This window comes from Triturus cristatus, chromosome 6, assembly GCF_964204655.1.
Source record: "Triturus cristatus chromosome 6, aTriCri1.1, whole genome shotgun sequence".
Lineage (NCBI taxonomy): Eukaryota > Metazoa > Chordata > Amphibia > Caudata > Salamandridae > Triturus > Triturus cristatus.
The window spans coordinates 1,838,749,707-1,838,765,363 of record NC_140589.1 but is presented as its reverse complement, the minus strand read 5'-3'; the positions used below and the strand labels follow the sequence as shown (position 1 = coordinate 1,838,765,363).

Sequence of the window (15,657 nt, the reverse complement as noted above, 5' to 3'; positions counted from 1 at the left end):
GTGAACTGAAAATGCTTGTGGCCTACAGTGAACCGCAGGTAGCGCCCGTGGGCTGGCAGGACGCGGATGTGAAAATAGGTGTCCTGCAATTCCAACGCTACCATCCAGTCTCCAGGGTCGAGGGCAGACAGGACGTGAGCCAAGGTTAGCATTTTGAACTTCTCCTTCCGGAGGAAGCGACTGAGGGTCCTGAGGACTAGAATAGGACGCAGGCCCGTGTCATTCTTGGGCACCAGAAAGTAGCGGGAATAACAACCACAACTTACTTCTGGCGTATGAACCTTTTCAATAGCTCCCTTGGCCAAGAGAGCTAAGACTTCCTGGCGGAAAAGCGCAAAATGATCCTCCGACATGCGATCGAAAGACCGTGGCATGGAGGGAGGGCAGTCTCTAAGGGGAGGGAGTAGCCCCTTCGGACTATCTGTAAAACCCACCTATTCGACGTGATAGTTTGCCAGTGGGGAAGGTGATGACGAATCCTGCTGCCCACTTGCCTTGGTGGTCCTGAAAAGTCGGACTAGGAAGGTTTGGAGGCCGCTGCAGGGGGGAAAGAGTGGACTGGCCCGCCCGCTATCTCCCAGACCCATGTCACTGGGTCCCACGTCCGCGGCCACGCAGAGACTGGGCAGCTTGCGTGAACCGGTGGCTGGACTGGGATGGACGTGGTGGGGTGCCCCTTCCGTAGCCACGAAAGGGGCAAAAAGCAGACTGAGGTGGACGGGACGACGCTGCAAGGCCAAAGGATCTGGCTGTAGGTCGAGAATCCTTAAATCGCTCCAGTGCAGTGTCTGCTTTGTCGCCAAAAAGGTGACGGCCATCAAAGGGCATATCCAGGAAAGTTGACTGGACATCCCCTGAAAAGCCAGACTTCCTCAACCAGGCATAGCGCCTAAGGGCTACCAACGTGGCAATTGTTCTGCCCAGTGAGTTGGTGGTATCCAGTCCACAGCGAATAGTGAATTTTGCTGCATCTCTTTTATCTGCCACTGCTTGGGAGAGAACGGCCGAGGCCTCCTCCGGGCACTGAGGCAGCACCGGAGCGACCGTATCCATGATGGTATGGGAGTATCAGCCCAAGAAGCACACGGTATTCACGGACCGCAGTGCCATGCTGGAGGAAGAGAACATGCACTTCCCAAGATGATACTGCTACTTGAATTCCCTATCCGGTGGAGCAGAAGGGAATGCGCCCTTGGAGGATGAGGCTTGGACTACCAAGTTTTTGGGGGAAGGGTGTTGGGTGAGGAAAACTGGGTCACCTGGAGCAGGGTGGCGGCGGGCAATCGTCCGTTCCACAGGAGCCCCTGTGCTGGGCTTCGACCAGGTGCCCAGAAGAATGTCAGTGAGGGCTTTGTTGAACGGCAAAAGAGGTTCAGAGGAGATTGCCTCAGGTTGAAGCACCTCTGTCAGGAGATTAGTCCTCACAGCCACTGAAGGAAGCTCCAGGCCCAGGGCTTCAGCTGCCCTTTGCACCACCACAGAGTAAGACGCTCCCTCCTCTGTAGCCACGGTAGGGAGAGAAAGCATGGCAAGGTCTTGGGAAGTGTCCAGACCACTGCCGTCACCCAGGTCCTCTCTCCAGTCCGGCTCTTCAAGCTGATCTATTAAAGGGTCAGGTGACCCCTCCCAATCCTCATCACCACCTTCTGGCCCATAGGAAACATCAGGGATAAAAAAGGGGAACAAAAGTACCCTCCAGCATTGCATTTGACATCGGCCAACGCCGATCTGGCTCCAACACGGGGGTGAGGTTGGGGACGGCGTCGGTCGGGGGGGGCACGACAATGCCAGGGTCGCCCGAAGGCACGCCGGCGGAGTCGGGCTGCCCAAAGATTGAATGGAGGGCTTCGTAAAATGCATAAAGCTAGGCAGGGGACGCTCCTGGAAACGGAGCGAGGAGCGGAGCCGTCCCAGAAGTGGGCACCGAAGACGGAGCATTGGAGCGACGACGCTCCAGGTCCCGTGTCGCGTGAGCCGACTGACGGGGAGAAGGCGCAGAGTGCCGGTGCTTCTTCGCCTTCTTCTTGTGCTTCGACTTACCCTAAGACTTGGAGGACTTTGAGTGCGACGAGGTGTGGGGGCTCCGCACCGGGTCTCAAGACCTTCCTCTCGAACGAGACCAGGAACGACGTGAAGCCGACTGCTGGGCCTCAAAGAGCTTTCGGGAACGCATCGCAAAGACTTTGGATTCATGGCCCGGTAGTCGGAGCACGACTTCAGATCATGATCGCGCTCCAAGCACCAGAGGCACACGTGGTGTGGGTCCGTCACAGACATCAGTTTGTGACAGGCCTCGCAGGGCTTGAAGCCCGTCTGACAATGGGACATCACTCGTGCATCAGGAGTCGAAGACTCAAAAAAGAAGTCGAAAAAAGCTTAGTCAAAAAGTGACTAAAGGGGTAGCTTCCTCCGGATCTGCGCTGGGCTGGCACGGAAAAATAAAGAACTGACGTCAGCACGTGGGGGCGGCATCTAAATAGGCACAGCAGCATCATCCCGGCAAACACGAATCCTACGACGGACGCAGAGTCAACTTGCGCCACCTACCAACAAGCAGGGGTAATGCTAAGAAAAAATTATCTGGATCCAGTCTGAAACCTGGGGGTAATTCTAAGGTAAGGACTATATAACTAACTGTCTCTTCCAGATCATCGCGGTACACACAGTAAATGCTACAGCGCGGGGCACGGTATTTCCCGGTTGCAGCATAACCTCTCCACATGTGGAAAATAGGGAACAATGTGTCAATTTCCTTCATTACGAACGGCAAAACATAGAAATTTGCTTTTCTAGCAGCACAAATATCACCTGGTAAAATCTGTACGCGGAAAAAAATACAGACTGTGAATTCTGCACACAACTTGGAATCCCAATTTGGGAAAATGCTGACACCTAGAAAAGGCCTTCCTTTGTGCAGCTTCTTAGATTGTTTCCTCGTGGTCCTAGCATACTTCTGACTTCATGCCTTGCTTAAACTAAACTCTCAGGTGACTCCTCCCTCCATCTGATGTCAATCACTCAGGGGCCTGATTCACAAAGTATTCTTTCTTGGCAGTATCTCATGGCCTGGCAATATTCAATGGCAATATTCTGCACACCTTATTTAAACTTGGATGTGCAAAACCCCACCAGCACCCACACATAATTACCTATTTCTTGGAAGAGGTCTAGTGGAATTTTACATGTCCATTCGCAAATGGTGAAAATCTGCCTTTCTGCACTTAATAGCCCGTATATGCAAATATAACATTAGGATTTATTTGTGCCGGTTTCTGGTTGAGCCTGCCTGCAAAAGCAGGAGAACACAAACAAACTTATGAGTTTCTGTGTACAAGTGCCACATGCCAGGCATTCCCCACTGTACGAACAGACTCAAATTTACAGTGTTCAAAGGTGGTAAGACACCAGTTTCTAGTTTCTTTAGGCACTTGAATTCACAAGTGGCCTAGATGTGCATGACTGCTCTAGGGATTCTCTGTGAATCCTATGAAAGAGGGAACTTTCTACCACACTAAGGCAGTTTGCAGTTCTATTTTAAAACGTTAATCGTAAGGTATAGGTAGATATATCTAGGGCCATGTATATTAAACTCACCAGGTGTGATGTGGTACCAAGGTCAGGCGCTAGCCCCAACTGCGGGATTAAAACTCAAACATACAGAGACTCTCACTCTGATTAACCTCGGCTCCATGACTGCCTGTCTACCGCGGTCGTGTAGATGAACAACTACTGCCTCGAGTTGAGTTTGGGCAACAGTTAATAGATGTAGGTCTCCCATCTTTCCGGACCTCAGACAGGTGGCTGTCTACTCTTGGGTATGGTCCCAAATCTAGCTCTTGTGTCCATAATCCGGGTCCTAATGTGTCCATCATCTCAGCTGTTCCTCCCATTTGGAACAGTTGCTTTCACCTCCTTTTTTTTAAATCGGCAGGTCCTTCCGAAAATCTTAAGACTAACTCCCTGTGGACGCTTGCTGTATGTTCATCCAGGCAGTGGTTGGTTCCCTCAGGAATTACAGCACTGCCCTATATCAGGGCCATCCTCACTCCCAACTTCATCGACTCCACCTGGTGCAGAAAGCGACAGCCCATCCTGGCCATGCCTTGAGTTCCCAACATCTCAGATATCTGCATTGGCTCCGTTTCTAAAAGTCTTTGCATTTTTGACAATAGATGAGTTTATCAAGAACTCATTTATTGCTTGAAGACTATCCGTTTCCTTCACTATTTCATCTCCTATCTACTCCTGTTTTCAAATGTTTATAGAACTCATAAGGGCAGAACTCTTTCTTCTATCTTGTTGCCAGGATATGGAATTTCTATCCTTTATCCATTCGCTTGACTTTTAGTCATCTTGGCTTCAGAAAATTCTTAAACATGGCTATTTGGTCAGTAACTCCTTCAGCCTTCTGCTCTTCTAGTTCCCCTAGATGTCAGGAAGTCCTAAAAGATAATTGTATGCTATCAATAAATTAAAATAATAAAATAAATATGGAACACACAGACACTGATGGATACATGCTGCCTTTTCAGGCTTACCGCAGATTATTGAAATTATTAATTGTATGTAAATATATATTGCATGGATGTCTTACAATTCTATCATGGATTTATTGTAAACACCCTCGCACTAAAAAGACTCCACGGAAGCACATGAATATGTACAATGGGCTACACGATGAATCAGTCGCTCATTATATCCTTCACACTTTCGGAAGACACACCGCATGAATGCGGCTCTCCCTTGAACTCAAGAGATGTCCTACAAAAGGAAGCCAACAGACAACAGGTTGTGGTGCTTATGGGTGTTGTAAAAGTTACCAAAACGGCTAGAAGTTACTGCTAGGCTCTAGCGGAGCCCAAAGAGGCTGAGCATTTCTCAGTCACGCAAAATGAAGTGTCTGGATCCCATCAGTTCATCGTGGCCAGCCAGGTTTAGGTGAGGGTTCAGCTTGAACTGCTCAGTTGGGGCTGGTTGTGGTTCCATTTTAGATCCACATGTTGATTCTCAATCAACATTACAATGAAAACACCCTATCCTAATTTTACTGCGAGGATCCCTTGGACGCATGAGGGTGGGTGAAGACTGGGTAGCTCATTTTCTGAAGGTATCTCATGTATATCCTTCCGAATAAATCTGATGATTGTACAGGATTCCTGGGGCTGTGCCCAGTGACAGAATAAAGGTGCCTGGGCTTGAAGCTTGACCTTTTTTAGAGCTTTGGCGTTGCAAATGGACAAGCTTTGAAGACCTGAAATGATGGGAGAGCATGCACTGGGTAGGTTTGTAGCCATGACTGTATTGGCCGGTTGGGCAGCCAAACAACGTCTACAGGGGCTGCAGCATAGGCGGCTGATGGGGCGCCTTTAACCTCTGGTTACCAGCTGGATGAACTATTGCAGGTGCCTGATGAAAATCTAGGAAAGGTGTGAAAAGTGGAAATCAGCATGGCTAAAGGCTGGTGATGGTAAACGTTTAGAACTTCAATTGAAAGCCACCTGTCACTCTTGTCTGCACATCAGCACCAAAACACGCTCAACACATACTGCCTGTGCTTTTTGAATGTACCACTCTGTGCGCCCCAGCTCCCACCCTGTGCACTGTACAATGTTCTCACTATGCGTCATTTCTGACCTCAATTACCACTTTACCTGTTGGAAATGTGGGCATCGGTTTTCTGTCAATAAAAAGAGCATTACGAAGTGAGCTTTGCTAACATTAGCCTGTGTTTACACTGTCCTCCATCTTGCCTCAGCATCCAATATATCACATGATAACTGCTGCTGAATAAAACTTGTCTAGTTTTCACTCGAGTAAGCAGAAAGTGTTTTCAGAGAAATTTCCCTTGTACTAAATCAAGGACAGTTCTCACTGTCCCAGGCTTAGGTTAAAACAATGTATCAGCTTAACTGTGCAGCTAAGACTGTGCGAATTGTTGAATCTCAATGGACAACTATCCAAAGAGGATCCTCAAAGGTGTCCTGTAGTAAAATGTTTCTTCTGCTTGTTTCCTTTTGTGCCAAACCTTGAGAATCGTGTATTCCCACAGAATGAATGAAAGTTTATATCTAAAGTCCTATACACGTGTGTGGATTGCTGTAACAAGAGAGACTTCCCTTTTCCCCATCTTAGAAGGCGAATCTATGACAGATTTTACTCCAGAACTTTACTTATTTCATGTACTTATGACGTATATGCTTTGCTGTTAAACTTTTTTATGGCACTTTTTTGTAATTTGCCTTTTAATTCTTATATAAAGCATTGAAACGAGAATCTTTGTCTGTCATTCTTATGCGAGAATGTTTCAGCATTAGTGTATGGGTTCCCGTACCTAGAAAGTGACAGTTTTGTCTGGGAGCACAAAAGTCTGTATCGGGACTACACCGCTCCCTCTCCTAGATGCTGGCCTGCCCCATAAGTTAAAAATGAACACAGATTTGTGCAGACAGATCAATGCTTGTGATTTACAAAATGTGTAAAGGTGTAATTACGTCTAAATGTTTCTCACGTTTCTATGTGTGATAACATTTATTTTATTTGTTGCTTTTGTTTAGTGCTCAAACTTTCAGCAGAATGATTCTGAGCACTAATAAAACATAGCATGCCCACACAAGTTGATGGAAAACTGCTCTCATGTACAATGGCCCACTTTCCTAATGTGACAAAGATAATGTATAGGTTAGTCTTTAAACATAAGTAAATATATTTACAGACAAAAGAAGACATATACATTAATGTTTGGATTATATGTGGATACACACATTGCAACCATATAGTGGTATTCCACTGACCTTCTAGTGGACTGCTCCCTTCCCTGCACAGCTCCACCTTGGGCAGTATTACAGAAGGTACCCTGGTGCCCCTGGGGAAGTCAAGCTAGCCTGGCTGATGAGGGGTGAAACCCCGAAACTGGTCCTAGGATGCTTGTTTCCAGTCCAGGGAGGACCTGGCCTGGCAGTTCGGGCTGGACTGTTCCCATTGGGCGCAGGGTCAAGACTGATTTGCATATGGCTGGGTTCAAACTGGAATTGCATGGGGAGCACAAAAACGATGGATTTAGGCCCAGAACTCTGTACTGGGGTGAATGTATGACATTGTTCTACATTCTGTTCGTCAATTGCTCTTTTCACATTTGTCACCCCGAGTGGGACGGGTATGCTCAGACGTGGGTCGTGGGCTCTCCATGCCACTTGAGTCAAGCTAGACTGGCTGATGAGGGCTGAAAGCCCGAAACCGGTCCTAGGATGCTTGTTTTCAGTCCAGGGAGGACCTGGCTTGGCAGTTCGGGCTGGACTGTTCCCATAGGGAGCAGGGTCAAGACTGATTTGCATATGGCTGGGTTCAAACTGGGATGGCAAGGGGAGCATAAAAACAATGGATTTAGGTCCAGGACTCTGTATTTGGGTGAATGTATGACATTGTTCTGCATTCTGTCCATCAATTGTTCTTTTTGCACAACGTAGGACCAGCAAATCTGAACCGCCGCCTTGCATTCCATGTACCCGCCAGATAACTTCACTCCACCCAACTTGCCCTGACCACCATCCCACAGATCCACAAGACCAGAACTGGCCAAAACCTGGAACACCCTGCTCCTCCACCTCAGGCAATCCCCATCGCTGACCCAATTCAGGAAGGATCTCAAGATCTGGCTCTTACGTCTGGGTAAGGGGGTTCAGTCAATCAGCAGCCCCCCCCATGCCATGAGACCCTTACGGGTGAGTAGCCATGCTATACAAACCCCTGATTGATTCATTGATATACTTGTATGCTTATACATTTAATGTAGCGAACTACACCCGTTTCTATCTTGAAAATAGACACTTTCCTATTAATTTGAATATTATGAATAGCTTTAAATAAACTTTCTCTGATTTCACTTTATGGAAAACATTGGTGCTTTGCCTATTTTTTAAGGCTGGTGACTTAATGATGCTTAATTTCATAGCTCTCTACCTCAACCTCCCATAACAGAAAAACAGGTACAGAGATGGGCCAGGGAAAGACATGGGAGGGGAACAAGAGGAGAAGAACAAGTTACTTACCTTCGGTAACGCTTTTTCTGGTGGATACAGTATCTGCCTGTGGATTCCTCACCTTGTGAATATCCCCTGCGCCAGCAACATTCGAAAAAGTTTGTAGCTCTCCACGCCGACGAGGACGACGTCACAATAGCATGGCTCCGCACACAGCTCCGCTGACGTCACTGGAGCCATAAGAGGGCCTCATCGGCATGATGATGTCAGTTCCGCCCTTTTTTTCCGTGCCTTCGAGGCACACGGACAGACCAACAACAATATATATACAGTATACACAGTACATAATATTCAAACCAACACACACAGTGTGAAGTCAATGCAGGAAAGCAAAAGAAATAACACACTTCCTTTGACAGTAACAGATACAATGGGCCATATGTAGATAATTTCTATTTACCGATTCATAAATACCGAATTTTACAGATTCGGTATTTATGAATCGGTAAATAGAATGTAGGTAAACATTCGGTAATTATTACCGAATCGGTAATATTCGGTATTACTGATTCGGTATTTACCGAATCGGTAATAATGCATCCCTTCCAATTCATTCCTATGGGCCTGGAGGCCCATAGGAATGAATGGGAAGCCATTCACTATTACCGATTCGGTAAATACCGAATCGGTAATAGGGGGAGCATATTCATGGGTGGCAGGGTGTCACATTGACACCCTGTTGCACCCCTGAATCGTGCATGTGTGCACATGTGGCGCACATACATGCCCTAAGGGCATGTATGTCTGCCACATGGCACTTTTCAAAAAGCACAAAATTGCTTTTTAAAAGGTATTCGTTATTTACCACCAACTTGGTGGTAAATAACGAATCCAGAAACCAAAAATGCACTCACTTGAGTGCCCCCTACATAGGATTTCAGGATTCTGTAATTTACCGAATCGGTATTTTACCGATTTCTTAAAATTCCGATTCGGTAAATTACCGAATCCTGAAATCCAGCCACCATACCAGTCGGTAACGGGATATTTACCGATTTTCGGCCGTTACCGACCGGTATTTAGGTACCTACATATGGCCCAATATCACTATTGTTGGTATACAAGGGTGGACAACGGGGAGGAGGGTGGGTCAGTGAGGAATCCACAGGCAGATACTGTATCCACCAGAAAAAGCGTTACCGAAGATAAGTAACTTGTTCTTCTGATGGATACATCTGCCAGTGGATTCCTCACCTTGTGAATAGATTCCCAAAGCAGTCCCACTCCCAGAGGAGGGTGTCCACCCTTCTATACCAAAAAGTTCTGAAGGATGGAACGTGCAAAGTGTCCGTCCCTCCTCACCTCGGTATCCAAGCAGTAATGCTTCGCGAAAGTGTGGAGGGAGGTCCAAGTTGCCGCTCTACAAATGTCCTCCACAGGAACACCTCTAGATAAGGCAGATGTAGAAGACTTTGCCCTGGTAGAATGAGCTCTTATACCCTCTGGAGGTTCCTTACCAGCCAAAGAGTAACAAATCTTGATGCACAAGATAATCCATCTGGAAAGGGTGCGCTTGTGCACCGCTCTGCCTTTCCTGCAGCCAATGAAGCCCATGAAGAGCTGGTCATCCACTCGAAAGTCTTTAGTTCTATCAAGGTAAAAATTCACCGCCCTTTTAGTGTCCAAGCGGTGAAGCTGCTCCTCCTCCTTGGAAGGGTGAGGGGGAGGATAGAAGGTAGGAAGGGTAATGGACTGCCCCAGATGGAAAGGAGTTACCACCTTAGGCAGAAAAGCAGCCCTGGTCCTGAGTACCATTCTTTCAGCATGAATGGTCAAGAACGGGGGTTTTGAACTTAGAGCTTGAAGCTCACTTACCCTCCTTGCCGAGGTAATGGCAATGAGAAAAACTGTTTTAAAAGACAATAGCCTTAAGGGACACTTGTGCAAAGGTTCACAGAGAGAACCCATTAAGTAAGTTAAGACAAGATTTAAGTCCCACTGAGGCTCAATAAATGGAGTTGGTGGAAATTTGTTGGTAAGGCCCTTAATGAACCGTAATACAATAGGTGAGTTAAACAAGGAGGGCTGATCCGAAAAGCAAAGGAATGCCGACAAAGCCGATAAATAACCCTTCACAGTAGCTACAGCAAAGCCTTGATGAGCTAGAGAGAGAGCAAACTGAAGGATGTTGGATAAACGAGCCCTCAAAGGGTCAATAGACTTCTCCCCACACCAATGGACAAATTTGGACCACCTATAGGAATAGATAGATTTGGTGGAAGGACGCCTGGCAGACAAAATCACGTCTACCACGTCAGGCAGGAGAGAAAAAGAATTCAGGTTGCCCCGTTCAATCTCCAGGCATGAAGGTGTAAGCTCTGGAGGTGGGGGTGTAGAACCTGCCCCTGCGACTGCGAGAGGAGGTCTGCCCTGAGAGGGAGACGGAGCGGAGGGCACGAGGAGAGGTGGAGAAGATCTGTATATCACACCCTTCTTGGCCAATCCGGGGCAATCACGATGACTTGGGCCCGGTCTTGGCAAATCTTCCTCAGAACCCAAGGAATCAAGGGTATGGGAGGAAACGCGTAAAGGAGATGTGAGTCCCATCTCAACTGAAATGCATCCCCCAAAGCTCCCAGCATCAGATACTGGAGACTACAGAATAACAGGCAGTGAGTGTTCTCGTGAGTGGCAAACAGGTCCACCCGAGATTGCCTTCCACGCTCCACCAAGACAGATCCGCTGCAGCTTCTTTGGAGATCCTCACAGACTCCCTGAGATCTCCATTGTGCTGATACCACTGCCTGCGGAGGCACCACTGGAGCACCCTCATGTGCCAGCGTGCATGGTTGACCAACAGAATGCAGGAAGCAAACAGACCGAGCAGACGAAGGACCTTCAGGACTGGAACGACCGCTCCATTGTAAAACAAGGGAATCATTTCCTGTGTGTCGAGAATCCTTTGTGGAGGTGGGAATGCTCGACACACAGTAGTGTCCAGTACCACCCCTATGAACAGGTTGCGTTGAGAGGGCACCAGGTGAGATTTGGGCACGTTTATCGAGAAACCCAATTTGTACAACAGCTGAGTTGTAACCTGCAGATGATGAAGCACCTTCTCTGGCGACTCCGCTTTGATCAGCCAGTCGTCCAGATAGGGGAAAACTGGAATCCCCAATCTTCTGAGATGGGCTGCCACCACTGCCATCACCTTGGTGAAGACTCGAGGTGCAGTAGTAAGACCAAACGGGAGAACTGCGCAAACTGATAATGTTGCGACCCTACCGTAAAACGGAGCTACTTCCTGTGCGACTCCAGGATCGGAATATGAAAATACGCATCCTGCAAGTCGATCGACACCATCCAGTCCTCCTGTTGCAGCGCTTGAAGAACCTGCACAAGGGTGAGCATCTTGAACTTCTCTTGCTTCAGAAAAAGGTTCAAGATCCTGAGATCCAGGATTGGACGTAGCCTGCCATCCTTCTTGGGTATCAGGAAATACCGGGCGTAGCCAAACTGACCCCTTTCCCGCTCTGGAGCCACCTCTATCGCACCTTTTTTTAGTAATGTTAGGACTTCCTCCTGCAGGAGAAGAAGGTGGTACTCCGAGCAAGCACCTTGGCAAGGAGGGTAATTTGGAGGGAATTCTCGAAAGGGAAGAGTATATCCATTTTCCACAAGATTTAGAACCCAAAGATCTGTAGTGACCGATTCCCAATCTTGCAGAAAATGGGTAAGCCGACCCCCCACAGGACCAACATGATCCAGAATGGTGGATCTAGGGCTGCTTTGCATTGGTAGGAGGGAGGGAGGAGGAGGAGGAGGGTTGACGACCTCGAGGGAGACCTCTGTTTCTACCCCTGTAGCTCTTATACAGGGTATTTTGCTGCTGCTGCTGAGGCTGTCTGTAGGTCCGAAAGGACGACCTCCCAAAACCTCTGAACCTTCTGAATGAAGAACCTCTAGGCTGAGCCTGCAGGCCCAGAGACTTGGCTGTGGCTTTGCTGTCCTTAAACCTCTACAAGGCTGCATCTGCTTTCTTCCCAAACAGTCCAGAACCATCAAAGGGTAGATCCAGAAGTGTAGCCTGCACATCTGGAGAGAACTCCGACGACTTAAGCCAAGCACTTCTTCTAGTGCCAACCTGAAGAGCCCATGATCCTGGCAACAGAGTCCGCATTGTCCAAACCACTCTGTCGAGCTGCAGCTTGAGTGTCCAAAAAGACCTCATTAAAATTCTGCCTGTCCTCCTCTGACAATTTAGGAGTCAACAGTTTTGCAGAATCCATCAGGGCGTGGATGTAATGGCCCAAAAGGCAGGTGGCATTTGTGGACTTCAAGGCCATACTTGCCGAAGAGAACACCTTCAGTTCTTGGCCGACTGGTCAAGCTTTTTTAGACTCTCTGTCGCCAGGAACTTGAGGAAAAGCTCCAGAAGACTTTCTCGAACAGGCAGCCTGAACCACCAGACTCTCAGGAGAAGGATGGGAAGTTAGAAAGTCCGGATCTCCTGGAGCTGCCCTGTACCTACTAGCAACAGATTTAGACACTGCCGGAGCCAAAAAGGGCTTACGCAAAACCTCCATAACTGGCTCAGTGATGGCATTGTTAAAAGGAAGCAAAGGTTCTACCACAGTGGAGGGGGAATGAAGAACCTCCGTCAAGATGTTTGACTTAAATTCAGCAGTTGGGAGCTGCAAGTCCAAGAGCTCCGCCGCCTTCCTTATAACTGTGTGGTAAGGAACCACATCCTTAGAGGGAGCATCTGATGGAGGAGAAAGCTCCCATTTTGGGGACATATCAAGGCCACTTGCCTCCTTTAATTCTTCAAAAAAGTCACCCGACTCCTGAAGTTCACCCTCTTCAATTTCCTCTGCTTGATACCTCTGTTCTTCCAAGATCCTCTGCGCCTCCCGCCTGGATCTCATCCTCGGAACCGGCGTCGGTGGCGCCGCACACGACTCTGGCGGAGCCGGAGCCGGCGTCGAAAACGGATCCGGAGGCACAGCCTGAGTTGAACGAGGTCGAGCTGGAGTCAGAGAAGAAGGGAGTGGCGTCGACGTCCTCGGCGCCGGGAAATGCCAAGACGGCGCGGCTGGAAAGAATGGCATAAAGGGAGCCTGAGCATAGGCCTGAGGAACCCCCAAATTAAAGGCCATTGGACCCACGGGACCCGAAGGTGCTCCAGAGGGGTACATAGCTCTTGAAAAGACACCATACATGGCATTCAAATAATGCGATGGGTCTTGTCCCGGGCCAGGAAAGGGGGGGTAAGGCTCAGACTGAGGCATTACCGGACTCGGGCCAATCGGCGCCGACGGTGGAGCCAATGGAGTCGACGACTCATCAGGAACCGGAGCCTCTTCCACCGGAGCCGGAGAATGCATCGGCGTCAGAGATGGAGCCGGAGAACACTACAGAGAAGCTGCAGGCGAAGCCGGGCGAACAGGTGAAGCCAGATTCGACACAGAAGGTGAGGGAGACACATAGTCCTTACGACGTCGAGGAACTGGTGAAGTCGATCTCGGAGCCGTCTCCTTATCTGAACGGCATCGAGAGCTATGCCTCTTCTTCTTTTTATGTTTCTTTAACTTTGAAGCATGACCCGACGTCAACTTCGAACCCGACCTCGACCGGGACCTCGAACGCCTTCGACCTCTCTTCTCCTTTCTCATTTTCGCTATGAATAGCTTGGCTTCTCTCTCCTTTAAGGCCTTTGGGTTCATATTGCGGCAGCAAGAGCACCCCTTGACGACGTGATCCGATGACAGGCACCAGACACAATCTTCGTGTGGATCCGTGATGGAAATGTGTTTACCACACTCTCTACAGGCTTGAACCCTGACTTCTTCATCGACATCTTTAAGAAAGAAGCACGATGAGACCAGAAACACAGCAGAAACACTAAGTAACTAGAAAAGCTACGGAGAGTCCCCAAAAACCGTTAGCGTCGACGGCGCGGAAAAAAGGGAACTGACGTCATCACGCCGACGCGGCCCTCTTATGGCTTCAGGGACGTCAGCGGAACCGCGTGCGGAGCAAGGCTATTGTAATGTCGTCCTCATCGGCGTGGAGAGCTACAAACATTTCGGAATGTTGCCAGCACAGGGGATATTCTCAACGTGAAGAATCCACTGGCAGATGTATCCATCAGAAAGGGCAAAGCGGCAAAGAGCAGAGGCAATGATGTAATAGGTCCCAAAAATGGAATGAGGAAGATTCCGGTGGATAGAAAAAGAAGAGAGAAAGAGAGAGAGAGAGGGAGAGGGAGAGAGAGAGAGAGAGAGAGAGAGAGAGAGAGATGAAGTGGGAAGAAACACGTTACACTGCTATAGGGTCCTAAGACAGCTACCGGAGTATTGTGCCACGGCTGTGTATGGTTGTTAGTCTGGCCCTATGTGCCTGTACCATGAAAGAGTGAGTGAATGAGGCTGTGAGTAGATGAGTGAATGACGTCACATATGCCAGCTCTATGCTGCTAGTTAGTTACCAGGTGCTCAATATACAAGTTTTACACCTGAATGCTACATTGATAACCATGTCTTCTGAGAGGTTGGCCTAAGGTTGGCAATCTCTGCCAAAAGGGGTAACTATGGGTGCAGTTTTGCAAGTCATATCCCCCAAACGATTAGCCCGCTGCAAATATTCCTCTGCCAACTGAGTGGTCTCTATGTAGCATGGCATGATAGTGAGTTGAGAACTGGGTGTTTACTTTCCAGCTGCTCATCCAGGCAGAACGCATCATAAAATGTCCAATTCTCAAAGAAAGCTATGCATTTACTCCCATGGGCACACGACTATATCTGGAGTAAACTTTGGACATTTTTAGAATTCACAACAAATTCCAGAAGTACTTCTAAAAAGTTGCTCCTAGCAGAAGTACGGGGGGGATCCTTTTGAGAATTCAACGAGTTTTACCTGTGGATGACATTTTCATGGGTAACTATGATAAGTGTATATTTAAGAGTGTACATTCCATCCAAAAGTCTATTTCCACTTCACATCTTTTTTTCGACATGCAGAAATTATTTTCCCTCTTTTTGTAGGGTGAGTTCCCTGCACGTCCCCACTCTACATGGGAATATAATTCTGCCTTTTGAAGGAGTAAATATTTGACCTTGTCTAGTGTGGAGACTTGTATTGAAGAAGTTATGTATATCTACAAACTTGAATGTTAGTGGGTGTTCACATCTTCACACTGTGACGCCCAAAACACGTCCGTTGGAGCAAACGATGCAATATTAAGTTAATATACATATAAATACACAACTGTAAATACACAATTGTAAATACACAACGCGAGATTACAGGCTTAACTGCAAATAAGCCTAAATTCAACTTGGCTGCGCCCATAAGTTTGTGAATGGTACATATCTTACAGAGACAACCCCACAGGTGCAAAGTATTGTCTACATTGAAAGATATATTCAGATTTCACGCAACAAAACTCTCCAGAGAAAGAAAGATCTCTCCCAAGTACAGAGTTTAGAAAGACTTCGGAGAGACATAAAACAATGTTTATCCCTTGACAGAAGGTAAACAGCGCACTATGATCAGGACGCAAACTTCCAATCATAAAGTGCAGTTTACAGTGCCGTCGTGTGAACCACCCCTCCCCCCCCCCCACAGTTTTACCACACACCCTACATGTTGCTTCACATTGGCACATAAATAAAGTAAA

General features: G+C 47.9%; 1 protein-coding gene across 1 annotated transcript in view; it reads right to left on the bottom strand.

Moving 5' to 3' along the window:
• MPV17 (mitochondrial inner membrane protein MPV17) overlaps positions 1-15,657 on the bottom strand; it is a 470,774-nt gene that overhangs the window by 45,988 nt on the left and 409,129 nt on the right. The gene's annotated exons all lie outside the window — the stretch shown is intronic.